This window comes from Peromyscus maniculatus, chromosome X, assembly GCF_049852395.1.
Source record: "Peromyscus maniculatus bairdii isolate BWxNUB_F1_BW_parent chromosome X, HU_Pman_BW_mat_3.1, whole genome shotgun sequence".
Taxonomy (NCBI): Eukaryota; Metazoa; Chordata; class Mammalia; order Rodentia; family Cricetidae; genus Peromyscus; species Peromyscus maniculatus.
In genome coordinates, this window is record NC_134875.1 from 99,547,804 (window position 1) to 99,563,998 (window position 16,195).

At 35.6% G+C, this 16,195-nt stretch overlaps 1 protein-coding gene across 11 annotated transcripts in view; it reads right to left on the reverse strand.

Moving 5' to 3' along the window:
* Nucleotides 1–16,195, reverse strand: part of Dmd (dystrophin) — a 2,251,111-nt gene that overhangs the window by 528,798 nt on the left and 1,706,118 nt on the right. The window lies entirely within an intron of this gene.

Here is a 16,195-nt window from a genome sequence, read left to right on the forward strand (position 1 = left end):
ATAATATTTGGTGTCCACCATTGGTCCAAAAATAATTGGATCAAGTGAGCCAAGATCATTTTTTTAACCCTTTTAAGCTGCTTGTCTCAAGCAATTTGTCAAAGCACTGAAAAGCTTACTAGCTCAAGATTCTTTTCTAATTTACAAATATGTTTAAATTGAAAGCAGTGACACAGATTTTGTGTTAATTAAGACATTTAAATGTTATGTTTCTTTGAAATGCCAGCTAGTAAATTGGAAAGATATCTTTCTACATGTAAGGCATTTGAGAAGTAGGTATACCCTACAGAGCAAAATCCTGATCTATGCCACTAATAAGTGGATCATAGTGAAAATAACTACTCTATCAGTGGCTTGTCAAGGAGACTGAAAAATTCTGCTGGTTCTTACAACTGCCTTATTGAAGATCCTTGGCCTTCCATCAAAGTAGATCAGGTCTCTCTGTCAGGAATGAATGCCAAGTGAATTTGGTTGGCCAAGATCACTCTACATGAGAACCATATTGAGGCTTAATCACACATACCAACTATTTGGCTGAGCTTCTAAAATTGCCTACCTGCCAGGATAAGTTTTTGTGTCACCAGGAGCAACCTAATAATTATGATAAAAGTTGTCATTAGCAGGGTGTGAATTACATGTTTTATGCAGTGAAAAAAACCACATAACTATGAATTAGTTTCATGCTATTAAAATGTTGATGAGAATGGAGTATCAAGGAGGGTTAATGGAGTTTGTTTCAGGGAAAAATCCTTATTAGCAGATCCTAGCAATTATAAAACTCTATTGTCTGTTGCTATATTATTTATTGCATTTCACTAAAATAATACTGTAGCTAAGTGGAGCATATTTTAGTAAAAATATCTCCAGTTTCATCCACATTTTCTAAATGTTTTCTTCTGTATTCTCCTGTATAAAGTCTCAAAAAAGAAAGACCCATTGACATTCAAATATGCTTTGCCAAAGTTGATGGGTCTCTTTCTGTATTTTGTCTCTTATGTTTCTTTAAAAAAAAAAGTTCATAAACTTTTAACAGACTGTAAAGTGGCAATAATTGTCCTGAAGTAATAATAGAAAAGGTATCTTAGTAAAGCTATTAGTAAATTAAAACTAACCTATTCTTTTGGTTAATATGGCAAATACATGGGGCTTTGTTGAAGTGAAGAGTTGAGATCATGACATTGAGTATTATTCAGATAACATTCAGTAACATGATTCTCATATAGGGTTCTTGTCTAGATGCTCTGCTACCTATATTACCAATGCTCACTCAATATATGCCCCATGTACAGTACTGAGACATCTGCTAAAATATCACACCAGGTTCTCATGGCCAAATTTTAGAAGAGAGATGCATTCTCTACACATTCACAAACAGATTTTTTTGATCAGTAATGTAGACACTACAATACATAGTCTGATTAATTCTACCAGACATAATTTATTGACATTGATTTATTCTTTTTTCCTACCATAGAGTCATTGTTTTAGTTCTTATTTATTAAGATTTCATTAAGTTAATCCTGGCATAGTCCCAATGAAATAAGAAAACTATTGATATGAAGAGCATATGAAGTAAATAAAGTGTGTGGACAGCTGATACTTAAAACAATTTTATCATATGATTCTCAAACTGCTATCCTATATATTATAGAATATTTCTACAATCTCTCAATTTCTCTATAAATCCAAAATATAGTTTCATGTACAATCTTGTACACTTGAATTTTCTAGGCCAAATAATCCTTTGGATTTTCTTTTCTACAGCTGTATATACTACACTACACTGTGTGTAATTGTGTGTGTGTGTGTGTGTGTGTGTGTGTGTGTGTGTGTGTATGTGTATGTCTTTGTGCATGTTCATGCATTCATATTTATAGGGTAAAGGGAGAGAGGGCAAATTGACATACAAATAGAACAAATATTATTGCCATGAAAACTCGTGATGTCTCCACATTCTGACTGTTTCATTTTTTTTTCCCATAATATAGTTCTTCTCAAACTTTAATCTGAATAGAAATATTTTGGAGACCAGATCACTTCAGGTTCCATCCTCAGGGATCTGACTTAATGGGATGAGATAAGATCCATAAATTTACATTTCTAGCACTTAATTCTACTTGTTCAATGGTCACACTTTATGTGACACTGGAGTAGAGGGATTGCTAATGCTATTCCAGGCTTTCAGTGCATAACATTGATAGCAAACAGGTCACAGCAGCCTCCATCATGGAACTATCACTTTGTTAGAGGTGACTATTTTCATTGTATCATTTTTTTCTTTCTTCCAGGTTGATTCAACCAGTACTGGCTGTTACTGATGTACTAAGGCCTAGCTCAGAATGTTTCTGAAAGGCCCTTTACAATAGTTCCCTTGACAATCTGTTAAGAGCTCAGTTCACCACTGACTGGTTCTCCCTCTGCTTAATCTTGCCTCCCTGACATTCTTATATAGGCATCTCATAAGGAAAACTTCCCGACAAACCTCTGAACAGAACTCTCCCTCTCCTAGTCTTTATCCAGGAAGTGCAGTCTTGGGACAGTTTGGGTTTATTTTCATCTGAATCCAAATTTAGTGTCTTGCATTTACATCTTATCTTTAAGTATTCTGACTGTTAGTTCAATTTGATTAAAATTTTTTGGTCCCTGATATTCTTGTCTACTGTATTTTCTATTTCTTCCTGCTCTGTGTCATTTGCAAATTGGAGAAAAATGTTATCTACATCTTCATCTAAGCCAATGACAAAATATTGGAGAGGACAAAGCTGAGATCAAGTTCCTATCCATTAAAGAGCAATAAAAAGGAGAAAAAGTCTTTGAAGCCTAAAATTTGTGTGGAAATATATTCTCTCTCAGTGCTAGTCAATAACCAGCCAAAAAGAACAATGTTATTTATCAATTTCTATTTTAATAGAAACCCTAGGCACCAGTTTCCTGCTGTATATTAATTATGGTTTGAATGTGAAATGATGTCACAGGTCTCATGCTTAAGCACTTGGTTCCTAGTTGGTAGTGTTGTTTGGGAAGGTTGTAGAACCCATAAGAGCTGGCGCCATCCTGGGGGACCTGGGTCATTGGGAGTAGGTCTTGAAGCTTCCTTGTCTAATCCAAAATTACTTCCTGTTTGCTCTTTGTTTTCTGACTGTGGAAAAATATTGACCAGAGCCTCCTTTTCCTGCTGCCAGTGATTGGTTGTATCCTCTCAAACTATAAACAAAAGCAAATATTTTTCCTTAATTTGTTTCTTGTCTGATATTTTGTTGCAGGAAAGAGAAAAGTAACCAATACAGAAAATTGGTATTAAGAAGGGGGACATTGCTATGATGAATCTAACGATGTGGTCCTTAGGTCTTTGGAATTCACTTGGGAAGAATGTGGAACTTTGGGCTAGAAAAACATTCGCATGCCAAAAACAGAGCTTCATGAGCAACTCTGCTAGGAATTTGTAAGAAAGGAAGGTTGACAGAAATTCAGACTGTGGAATATTGACTTATGCAGCTTTGCAAAAGAACAAGTACCCTATCAATAACTGGACTAGAGGCCATTTAGGCTAGATTTTGGTCATTAATTTGGTTGAATTCTGCCCATGTCCTGAGAACTTGAGTGAGGATATATTTAAAAGCAATGAATTGATAAATTTGACAAAGGAAATTTTGAGTCAAGATAGCTTACACACTGTGGTGTAGTTGTGGCTCACCACCCTTATCAAGGTCTATAGTAAAAAAATAACAAGAGGTAAGTGAGAAACACATTTTAAAGATATATAGTTTGTCAAGGAAAAGACCATGAGCATGATTAAAGTTACAGTCACAGTAATGCTGAAATGACTATAATTGTGTAAATGATTGTATTAAATGAGTTTTCAGTGTGCACTGGGGTAACATGGAAGGTACCCTAGTGTGTGTGTGTGGGGGGGATGTTACTGCTCACTCTTCAAATGCTCCAACTTGACAAAATGTAAATTTATTTGAAACGAAAGAGTCTAAACTCTGCATACAACTAATAGGGATCTGCCTCTGTTGGCTCCCTCCTCAGGGCCCCTTATTCCTGGAAAGAAACTGCCTGAAGAGGTATTTCCCCAGGGTCAGCATTCAGAGGCTTCTTTAACTGTACTCCAAGGGTGCCAGTCTCTACCATGAGTTAGCAGTCAAACTTAGCAACATCATCCCCACAGGGGACTGGTATTGAAGGTGCAAGATTGAAGGTATATAGATGAGATCTCCATGAGTAAACTGGGGTGATGGGGGGGGGGCAATGGAAGGTAGGGGATGGGGATGAGAACATAAGGGAATGGGATGGTCGAGTTGGAACAGGGATGGAGTGGAAAAGTAATGAAAGAGATACCATGATAGAGGGTGATATCATGGGGATAGAGAGAAACCCGGTGCTAGGAAAGTTCCCAGGAATCCCCAAGGATGACCCCAGCTTAGACTACTAGAAATAGTGGAGAGGGTGCCTGAACTGCACTGGCTGACCCCAGTGATCAGATCAGTGAATACCCTAATTATCACCACAGAGCTTTTCTCCAGTGACTGATGGAAGCAGATGCAGAGATCCACAGCCAAACACCAGGGAAAGCTCAAGGAGTCCAGTCAATGAGAGAAGTGGGATTCTATGAACAAGTGCATCAGGATCATGATGGGGAAACCTGCAGAGACAACCAAACCAAACTAGTGGGAACTCATGAAAGTTGGATCAACAGCTATGGAGCCTGCATGGGACTGGACAAGGCCCTCTGCATGGCAAGACAATTGTGTAGCTTGATCTGCTTGGGGGCCTGCTGGCAGTAGGATCAGAATCCATCCCTGGAGGATGAGCTGGCTTTGTGGAGCCCACTACCTATGATGGGACACCTCGTGCAGCCTTGAGGCAGGGGGAAGGGCTTGGATTTGCCTCTATTGGATGTGCTTTGGATGGGAGGCTTTGCCTTCTTGGGGGAGGAGGGGAGTAGCCTCTGGGTTGGCGGGGGAGGCTGAGGAGGGCAGGAGAAGGGAAGAGGAGGATCTTTGATTGGTGTGTAAAATAAATGAAAAAAATTCTTAATTAAAAAATAAAGATTGAAGGTATAATGAAATCTTGCTCCATTATTTCAGAGAGCGTGTGAATACAGATAACGTTTATGATAGACATAAGCTCTCCAAGGAGGCATTAAGAGAGAACTTTAAAAGGTGATAAATGTGAAGCCTAGTAGAAACCCCAGGTTGCAGTAGGAATACCAGGATGTAGGTGATACCAGGACAACTGGATATCCATTAAGGAAAGCTGCAGGCATTGAGTGGAGGTGGCCCAAAGGAAAGGCTATATATGCTGTGAGCATCCAAACTGAATAGGTGGGGCTATTCTAACCCTTTGGAACTAAGACAATTTCATTCAAGTTCAAGATACTGGATATGGATTCGGTGTTTTCCCTGTGGATGTTGACTTTTCTTTGAACTGATAATTCTCTGCTATGCCTCCACTGTTCCTTTTGGAAATCTTTACTCTGTGACATTAATGTTATTAGTATATAAATGACTTTTCTTATTTTACCGAAGACCACGGTTAAAATATAGCCTTGAGTTACAGAAGAATTTGGCGTTTTGTACAGACTGAGAACTTTTGAAGCTGGAAAATAAGCATTTTGCATCATGAGTTGGAGATGAGTCTATAAGAGCCCAGGGCAGAATACTGTAGGGTGAATGTAAAATGTGCCTCATAGTATCATGTATCTGTACACTTTGTCTTTATCTGGGATCACTATTTGGGAAGGTTGTGGAATCTTTAAGAGCTATAAGCTTGCTGGAGGAAATAGGTTATTAAGGAAAGGTTCTGAGGTTTTATAGCCTGGCCCTACTTAAAATTCGATCTCTGCTTCATGACTGCAGATGGAAGTTGATCAGCCATTAGCCTATGACCATTCTCTTGCCACCATGATGAACTTTAGGCCAAAATATGACATTCTTTCATTAATTTGCATCTTGTTAGGTATTTTGCCACATAAATGAGAAAAGTAGCTAATATATTAATAAATCACACCTTACTACAACAATGTAAAAATATTATAATCATAAACATATAACTAATTACCTACTCTACCTTGTGGGAAAAGCTTTATCTAGTCATCTTTAGAATTTATTGAAAAATCTTTAAGAAGAAGGCACAATAAAATTGAATTTCAATAGCTAACCCAATTTCACCAGGTAATGCTAAAGTGTTTACAATATGGAAGATAATTTCAACTCATAAAGAAATATATTAGTGCCCCTATACCTAAGCGGTATAAGATATAACCTCAAAAGATGCTTGCATATGATCCATCCTAGCTGCTTTAAATTCTCTATAAATTACTAGATACAGAGCAATTCAGCAAGTAGTATAATTGGGGATTTGGTGATAAGTGTGATTTTGAATATTAGAGGATATTTAAGCCACAACAATTACTGCTTTGAATGTGGAATTGATTTCCCAGTTAATTTAAATAGTTTGCATTTCTTTGGGTGAATACTGATGACAGGAGGGCTGGAGCCTGAAACACTGGCTTGAGGCACCAGAGTATTATTCTTTCTTTTCTGGCTCATTAGCAAGGCAGCATGTATCTCAAGGAATCATATTCTCCATTTCTTTTTTGAAAAGATAGTATCTATACATTTAATCCCTAATAAAATATGCTAGAGATTTTTAAGATGGAAAAACTTAACTGTTTGACTTGTTAATAAATCAGAATTAAGGAAAAAATAGGCAATGATCTATTCACAAAGGTCTGTTGTAAATGTGAAACGTGACTTTTTTTGGTGAAAACTTTTACAGTGTCACCCTATACCAGATGCAGAAGTTATGACACAATCTAGAGGAAATTCACAGAGAGACTCATGAGAGATTAAAACAATAGAAAACCAAAAAAGGTACAACTGCATACAATATTGAGTATCATTGTATTTCTGAAGTGTCATAGAATAAAGAAGTGGTATGTATGCATGTAGACATGGACTTTTTGTGCTTTGGGTTGAGATTCTACTGGGATCAAGAACCTGAAAATGTACTACATATGACAAATAATCTGAGCATCAGTTTCTATACTGCTGAGAAGGTGCTACCAAAAATCTGTTATTGAGCATCATCCAGAACTGCTTGTCGGGCCTGTATGTGTGTGTCTGTCTATGAATGTACATGTGTTTTTACATTAAGGTAGAAAGAATAAATTTTATAAATCCCACTAATCTTTATGTGTTCTATATATTTTTAATGTTAACTATATAATTATTTTACATAAAAAATCTTTGCTAAAATTAATAAAGCCAAAATATTCTTAAAATGTGAAATTGATAATTATGCAGATAATAATTAAGACAAATGATTATATTTACTTAAGAAAATAACTCAACTGTCTAAAAATTAAGTCTAACTAATTATAACATCTTACTGAATATTTGTAAAGTATGTGAATGACGCAGATGTAAGGAAAATGAAAAATATAAACATTATTTAAAAGTGATATAATGGATGTTGTTACTATCATTGAAGTCTTAATTAAATCAAGTAAGGGAATCCTCCCCTTTTTTGTTGTTGTTTATTTTGTTTTTTTTAGGTAGCTCCAGCTAGCTTAGAACTCACTATGCAAACCAGGCTAGCTTGAAACTCACAGAGATTTGTCGGCCTCTGATTTCTGAGTGTTGGGATTAAAGGCATGCATGCCCACAGACAGCGTTTGTTTAATATTAGATACTAGAACATGAAGTTTTATATGAGGTATTTCTCTGATGTGCTTATGAAGCACAATTCAGAACCACAGGACTAGGTTAGAATGAAAATGGCTACTTGGCCGCATTTCCATGTAATTTTCCACATCAGTAAATCAGCCATGATGATCCAATGGTCTTTCTTTGTATGCTAGTTAGAAACACTCTAATTACTTTAGAGACAATGAAACAGGATGAAGAAGGCAGCCACTACTACAAACATTTATATCCACACAGATCATGACAGTCCCCAGACCAGAGGTTTCCTACTCTGTTGCCCTACTAAATGATGGTAAGAATATTTATACTTCATAGTTAATTGGGGATTTGGGACTCAACAATATAATAATGGAAGTGTCTTATAAACTATACCTTTAACTCTCCCCTGAGGGGCCAAATAATTTTTCTCATAGTGTCTAAAGTATATCTAAAGCAGTTACTAATGGACTGAATTTTTAAACACATCAAACCTTTTCCTGATAAAGATAGACACTAAAGTGAAATTTGCAGGAAGGAGAGTCAGAATTAGGCTACTCTAAATTGAGACTGTTGAATGGGTGACTTCAGAGTCATCTGTAGTTTTAATCATTAGGAATTAAATATGGTGAGAACCAATGATAGTGCTGCACTAAGGCTAGATGCAGGAGTGGGGAGAGGCAGTACCCTGTTATTTCTCATGAAACAGAGTTGATTTGAAGCCAACTGTGCTATTACATGAGGCAGGAGGACTGCTTTGATCTCAAGACCAAGCTGAGTTAGACTATTCTGTGAGACCTATTCCTTTAACAAGTGAGTAAACCGACAAATACAGTTGAGTTTTAGCCAGAATGAGAGACCTGGTGCGCAATGGTAGCTTTTGCATTGCAAATAGACTCTTTGCCATTATGTCAAATCTCTGGGGAAAGATAAATATTTATTATTTATGATACTAAATGTCATATATCTGGGCAGCAATTGTGGTAATCTGGTAGTACACTCTGCTCCAGCCATTTCAGAAAATGGGCTTTTTATGTTGAGAATCTATTGGAGACATACAGGAAAACTGATAAATAGTGGAGGCAAGCAAACAGGGTCTAGGATAGTAACTTGGGCTTCTGCTTGGTTTGGGTTATTCACTTACCCATCTCCAAACATTACCCAATTGATATCTAGCAAACTGTTTGCATTCTAAGAACACAATTTGCAAAGATTAACATGTACACCTCTCTCAGAACAACAGGCTTCCTTTTCCTGTTAATAAACAAAAGACAAAATCTATTCAATAATACTCTCCTTATGTTCACGTATGAGATCACAAAGGTAGATCTGGCCTGAACTGGTTTTGGGTGCATGCCTGCACAGTAAACTGTGTCTTCAAAGTGAACTTTAAGACAGAATCTCCTATTTACCATTAAGCCTATGTCATCCATATGACAAAAATCAGATGCATTGTGGGAAGAGACATGTGCAAACTACACCCTTTAGCAAACAAGCTCCTCCTTTTCTTGAAACCCATAAAAGAAACTCCAAACAATAATTGGGGCCCTTGAATATATTTCACTCACATGGCTCAATACTGTCTATTTCATTTCGAATAAAGTTGCATTACTAATTTTGCAAAAAAATTACTTTGTATGAAAGATATTAAAATAGACTAAATTGAAAATGTTGAACTGGTGATTTCTAGAGTCATCTGAAGTTTTAACATTTGCAAATAAAATATATTACAAATGCATTATTGGCAGCCTCCAACAAAATAAGTAACTATATTTTAAACTCATGTCCTCTTAGCATCATGTCACATTCTTTTACATAGCTTCAAAGGGCAGAAAAATGTCATCTTTTTAGAAATTTGGAAATACTCCAAAGCCACTTAGTGGCCAATATCCATGCACATTTCATGCATCCACAGTTATTGAATATATCACTAGGAAACACAAGGTACAGCTATAACATGATTCTAAAAGTCTGCTGATAATAATAAAAACAGTCCCAAGGAATTTAAGAAAGTGAATTATAAAAAAATTTTAAATCATGACATTTGTGAATAAAGAACTTAAGATTCTTCTCCAAAGGTCCCATGTCCATACCTCTTTAAATACACAAGCAGCTAAAAATTAAAAAAAAAACTCTATGCTTTTATTCCTTGAAAATAAGTCTAGATTATATAGAATTACTGAATGTTTACTTTTTGAAAAAGTGCATGAGATTTTAGAATATATCACCTATTTAAATATCATTTATCAGATCTCAAATGGAAGAAAAAGTAATGCCAGCAGCAAAAGGGATCCAGAATATTAATTTTAAGGAAACTTTCAGGATGAGGTGAAAATGGGGGTGAATAAAGGAATTAAGTCCCACAGCAATTTTTTAAATAAAATTCATAAAAGTTAGAAGCCAATTTTATATATATTTTAGTAAATTAGAAAAGAGTAAGAATGGTAGAACATACTTCTTACATTTCTCGCTTCAGAGACAAGTTAGGCAAGTGAAAACAATGGAAATTCAGGGGACAATGTATTTTATGTCTAGAAAATCCATTTTCCATTAGACATTCAGAAGTCTATAGGGTATGTGGGCAGAAATGATGGCAGGTTACTAAAAATAAATTTTTGGACATAAGGAGTAAGATATGATGGCTATAAATACTGAGGTGTCTTAATGGTTGTTGAAACCAATAAAGAAGGAAATTAACAGTATGTAGGTAATGAGAAAAGAGAATTAAAAAGAGAGGGGCTGAGGTATAGCTCAGTGGTGTAGCACTTGTGGAGAGTGTACAAGTCTCTAAGCTCACCATAATAGCAACAACAATAAAACCCAACAGGGACAACAACAACAACCAACTTTTGTAGTACTATAAAGTAAAAAATAAAAAGAATCTCTACTGCTATGGTTAGAAGTCTCAACTTTGCATCCTAAGGAACTGTTATGAGCCATTCTTCAGATTCCACTAACCTCAAGATTTTATATATCCTCTTATCTAGTGCACAGTTCTGTCTGACTGCATGGATCATAGATGTTTCAAAAAAATGTGTCCACTTCTTCTTCTTAATAAATGTTGTTCTTGGATAATTCGTTACCAACCCAGTAAGGAAGCACTTCATCTTCTATTTGGAGAGGCTAAAATGTGTGTGGAATATTTATTGGCTCTACCTTCTACCCAAATATAGTTCACTACTAAACCTTGCTGCCTCTGTACTAAAACTATAATGGAATCTAGCTGTTCTTCCCAAATTCATGTTTCCCACTCTCACTTAAACCACACTTAGTCTCCAAATGGTTTCAGTATTTATTTTTGCTCTATTATAATGGAATGACATAGGTGGATGTACTTACCGCAAAGAAGCAATTAACCTAATTTGATCATTACCCAATGTAAATCCAAATCCCAAATCACACTCTGCCTCATGAATATGTAAATTTGTAATGTGGTGATAAAAAATAAAACAAACTTGAAAAAAATAATTATGGTGGTCAAAAAAGTCTTACTGAAAGGATGATATTGTAACAAAATTTGAAGGCTCTGAAGATGTGAAACATGTACAACTGTAAGTAAAGCAGTCCAGAAGGGTCGTATTAGCAGGAAATCCTATGGGTTTGAAGCATGTATAGTATTTGGCAGTCAAAGGGGATGAGTGGGGCAGGAAAGGATCAAGTGAACAGGCATGTAGGATACAATCAAATAAGGCTTTTTAGGCAAAAGACTTCAACTTGTACTTGGATTCAGAAGAGAGTTGTTGAAGGACTCTAAGCGGAGTAGTGGCATATCTTTATTAATCTGACTTTTCTGTTCTGTTTTCCTCTCTTACAGCTGTTCTGAGATATGCAATAATTTTTATCGCCCTTGACTTGATCATCACATTTCAATGGTAATGATTATTTTTCTGACATGCACACGTATATTTAAGCTCAATTCCTTTTCCTGTTTATATTTTCACATCACACACACACACACACACACACACACACACACACACACACACAAACCCCAAAACAAAACAGAAACAACTTATTAATGTCTATCTCCTATTATCTCCTTCCAAGAAAGTAAGCTTCATAAGGGTAGGAATTTTCATAACTGTTACCTAGTAGCAAGTACTGAGCCTACATAGCACATATTTAATATAAAACAGTTATCAAAAAATCAATCTGTATGATGTTGATAACATCTATATATTATATACATATATATGCACAGCATTTAGGTTTAATGCTGATTTATGGTTTAAGGGGTGATCCTGGAATAGAAATAAGGAAATTAGGAAATGGAATCTCAAGACAGTATCATCATAAAATCACCAGCCAGATGGCACTACTCAAATCTAATCCTTATCAGCCTCTCACAGTTATTTGTAAATATCACATCTAATTTTATGCTATTCGCAAATACATATCTATTCCTAGAGTTTGGAGGGAAATATTTGAAGTTATAGAGGTTCAAGTCTCTGACTTTATATGTTACCATGGATTGTATATGCAATATGATCAAGAAAACAAAATATTTCCCTACATAGGCAATCTGTGTTCTAACTTGAGGCTCTAGAGAAAACACTAGTTTATTCCTGTGTTTGTTTCTTTCTTGAAACTAAAATCTGCCAAGGTATAATATTAAAATAATGTTCTTCCAAGTAACATATATCTTACTTTACATTCAAGAATTTAAAACTGAATTGAAGATTTTATTGCTTTAAATTGACTTCCAAATCCATAACAATTTTGTATAACATTTATCCATGTGATCGGAAGTTTCAGTGTAGGCAATATATTAATGTTCTTTCGTAGTTTTAAACCTGAATTGTGAGAGTTGATGTAATCACAATGCTTTCCATAGCAAATTCTTCAAAGATGTAGCATATTTTTCTTCACAACCCAAATACTATATTATCAGTCTTGCTTGTTTAGCATGAAGTTACATGATAAACAAAAGCAGAAGTTCCATCCTGCAGCAGTAATAGATGTTTAGAATTTCAAACCCAACAGGAAAAGTGAGTAAAATGCATGAAATAAGAAATAGAACCACAGAAATGCAGTTGTTACAAAACATATTGTAAAGTAATTGTTTACTGATCAAATGTGGCAGTTGCACTTCTGTAGGGAAGATAGTACATAATTATTAGGAAAGTACCTGAAACTGCTTAGGTAATATAAGCAAAGCTATTTTGCAGTATGACTGTAAATAGAAATTTCTGTGGTGATAGAAGTGTTGTGCTTTATACTGCCCAGTTGGGAAGCCATTACATAGAGTGGCTCTTAAGCATTTAGAAGATGGCCAGTAGAACCAATTGAATCTCATGTTATGTTTAATAATAATTAAATGTGAATACACATCTATGACTAGTAGCTATCCCATCAGACAATCCAGACATGGACGATAATTTACTTAATTTTTGTGTTCAGCTGGGCAAGCTATTAGACAACTAGTCCAAAATACAAATGATCTCATGAAGAGTGTTCTTGTTTCTATTTACTCATAATAAAGTCTATAACATTACAAAGTAAGGGAAATTATAGAAAAAAAGTTTCTACAGTTTAGTCTGGACAAAGGATAGCAAACATACAGTGTAGGTTTCTAATATGAAGGATTAGGAGTCAACCGAGAATCACAGAATCTGTCACAATGACCACTGCAATCATCAGGCCCAATTGGCCCCTTGTCACTAAAACCTCATACCACCAGTCCATTACTTGAGTGGTAATTATTCAAGAAACTTAATGTTGTCTAATGTAACTTGCTAGTTTATCTTTCCATTCTCGCTGTGGCAGATATTCTCTATTGACTGGACAACCTCTCAGCCATGGGACATAATTATATAGCACAGCTTTAGTCCTCAGGTTTCTGAAGAATCATTGCTTTCTTGAGGCAAGCACTATCCTTTCTCCTCTCTTCTTCCTGCTGGAATATGCATTTCTAAGGAAATGCCAGGAAGAATATATAAGTTTCTGAGTTGATACTGCTGGGACACTGAATCCATTTCAGTACTTGCCTACTTCTGACTGCCTCATTATAGAAGACCAATAGACCTCTTTTTTATGTACTTCTGATAGATGTATTGCTATTTGGAGCTGAAAAATAATCTCAGCAGATATGGTTTATTTCATTGTTGAGTTACTTTCATAAGGGAGTAGTTGGAATTTGTTCTTTAATTTGTTTCTATTTTCACACATGTATAGGATATGTTCTGAATACTCTGGCTCCACAACATCTCTTATCTACCTTTTTCCTCTATCAACCATCTCTCCTCCCTACCAGTCCCTTTTCCATCTTTATTTTGTTTGGTTTTGTTTTGAGATCCAGTGAATTTAATGAGGCCCACCTATGTGACCCTAGGTTTGTCATTCTCATTTAGAACCTGGTGAGCTCACCAGCGTTTTTTCCACTTACTTATGTAATCAGAGCAGGTTTTAGGAATAGTTATTGTATACTGAGCTAAGTGCTTGGTAATATAATGGTGGAGAGCAGCTAATGTATATTCAATAAAGAGTCAACATTCTCAGAAAGCAAAGATCTGCAAATACTTAAACATAGTGTCATGAGATAAAGACTAAAAGAGCATGGGATTTTTATGAGTGACATAGAAGACTTCCTGAAGCAATTAGCATTTAAACTAAGACCTGGATAATGAGCAGAATGTAAGCACACAAAGAACAAAGAAAGTGTACCAGTCAGCAGGTACCAGAGAAGAGAAAACATAGCTAAAAGGAAATGAAAATAGGTCACCATCAATTGTGTGAGGGCATGTGGAGAAGGAGCCAAGTAGAGCAATCAATTAGACTAGAATTTTAAGGCAAGTCAAATCTTACAACATAGCATAGACTATGCTTAAAAACCAACAAATATGAGGGGTATAGCTTATAGGAAGTGTACAAGCCTAGCATGTGGACAAATTTTTATTCCATTCTCAGAATGGAAAAAAGGCAACAAATGAATTAGAAATATCTTTAAAATAGGGAGGCAAAAATTCAATGAGTCTGAAAAAACTACCCCAGAGTCTACATAGAGAGTGGGTTAGAAAGTAAGAGGACTAGAAATGAATCAATTTAGGTGAGTGATATGGTCATTTTCATAATTTAAACAAGATATAATAGTAGAAGAGAAGAGATGGAGAAAGGATACTGGGGTTGAAAGCTGTTTAGACAGCAAATAGCTTTCCTAGAGCTTAACAATGATATTTACAGCAGGAAGAATCAAGCATGACTCTAGATTCCCGAAATGAACAACTGAATGGGGTACAGGGTTCATTGGTTAGGAATCATAGGGAAAAATTGTTCCATTTGGAGAAAAAGCTTGGCCGTGGGCAAAGACGAGTTCAATTTTGGATCTATTCAATTTCTAGTTCCTGTGGGAAATTAAAACAAAAAGTAAATAGTAGGACATACAGGTCAAATCCAAAAAGAATTTCTTCAGCTGAAAATGTTGATAGTCATCATCAGACTGAAAACACACATGGATCCACTTCACAAAGAGTATAAGTAGCTAGAGACAAAAGCAGGGTTGATACTTAAGGAGTGCATCACAACTAGCTTGGTGAATGGTAGATTGTGCATGGTCTGAGAATATAAACTGAGATAAAACAATGAATCTGTTTTACACATTAGCTAAGTAATTTATTCCTTCTAAAGTTAGTAGTTCTTAAGAACTGAAGCCAACAAACATAAACCAAAAGCCATTTCCCCAAAGAATCCAAAGACTTAACTAAGGTGAAGAAAGACCTGAGATAGCTACATCATTATGGATCATGACATTATGGAAAAAAAGGATCTGTGAGAAATCACAGTGTAAATAGAATAGGCTAGCCCCCAAAGCTCTATTTTTTTCATTATGAACAAGCTTTCCTCTTAGCCCATTACTAGTTTATATTCCATAAACTCACTACATTAACACTTGCTCTTAACTCCCTTTCCCAAAGAAGCTTCTGTTTGAGAAGCCTTGTTTTTTTTTTTTTTTTTTTTTTGTGCTGAGATCCAATGGTTGACTTTCTAATACCAATTGGTTTCATTTGTATACTTCTTTCCATACCTACTATGTCCTGGTTAACAAAACAGTTAACACATCAGCACTTGCAAAAGACTGACTCTAGACCTTGCCAAATATCGGCCCTCTATTAAAACTTCTTCTTTTTTCACTGGGGTCCTTTTGATAGGGTTCTAGTGTAACTTCTCAACTTTAGATTGAATCTCCTTTCTGGAAATCAGTGCTCTATTTCTATGGTCACCAGCTTAAATCAAGCTCCCCAGGAATTTTCACTTTCCATCTCTAGTTCTGTTTGCATATAAATAGCTCATCACTCCTAAGATTTTGCCTCACAGTTTAAAATCTTTTTACTTTTCCCCTCCATGGTAACATTTTTCTCCAAATTAAAAATGCCTAACAGAGTTTTCTAGTAATTCATGAGATTTACATTTCTCTGTCATCCTGCTATTTTTTTTGCTTAAGTTTTCATTCACAATTAAAAAATAAGCGCCCAACAATAATTAATCTATAAGAGCACACTCAAGGTAAAACT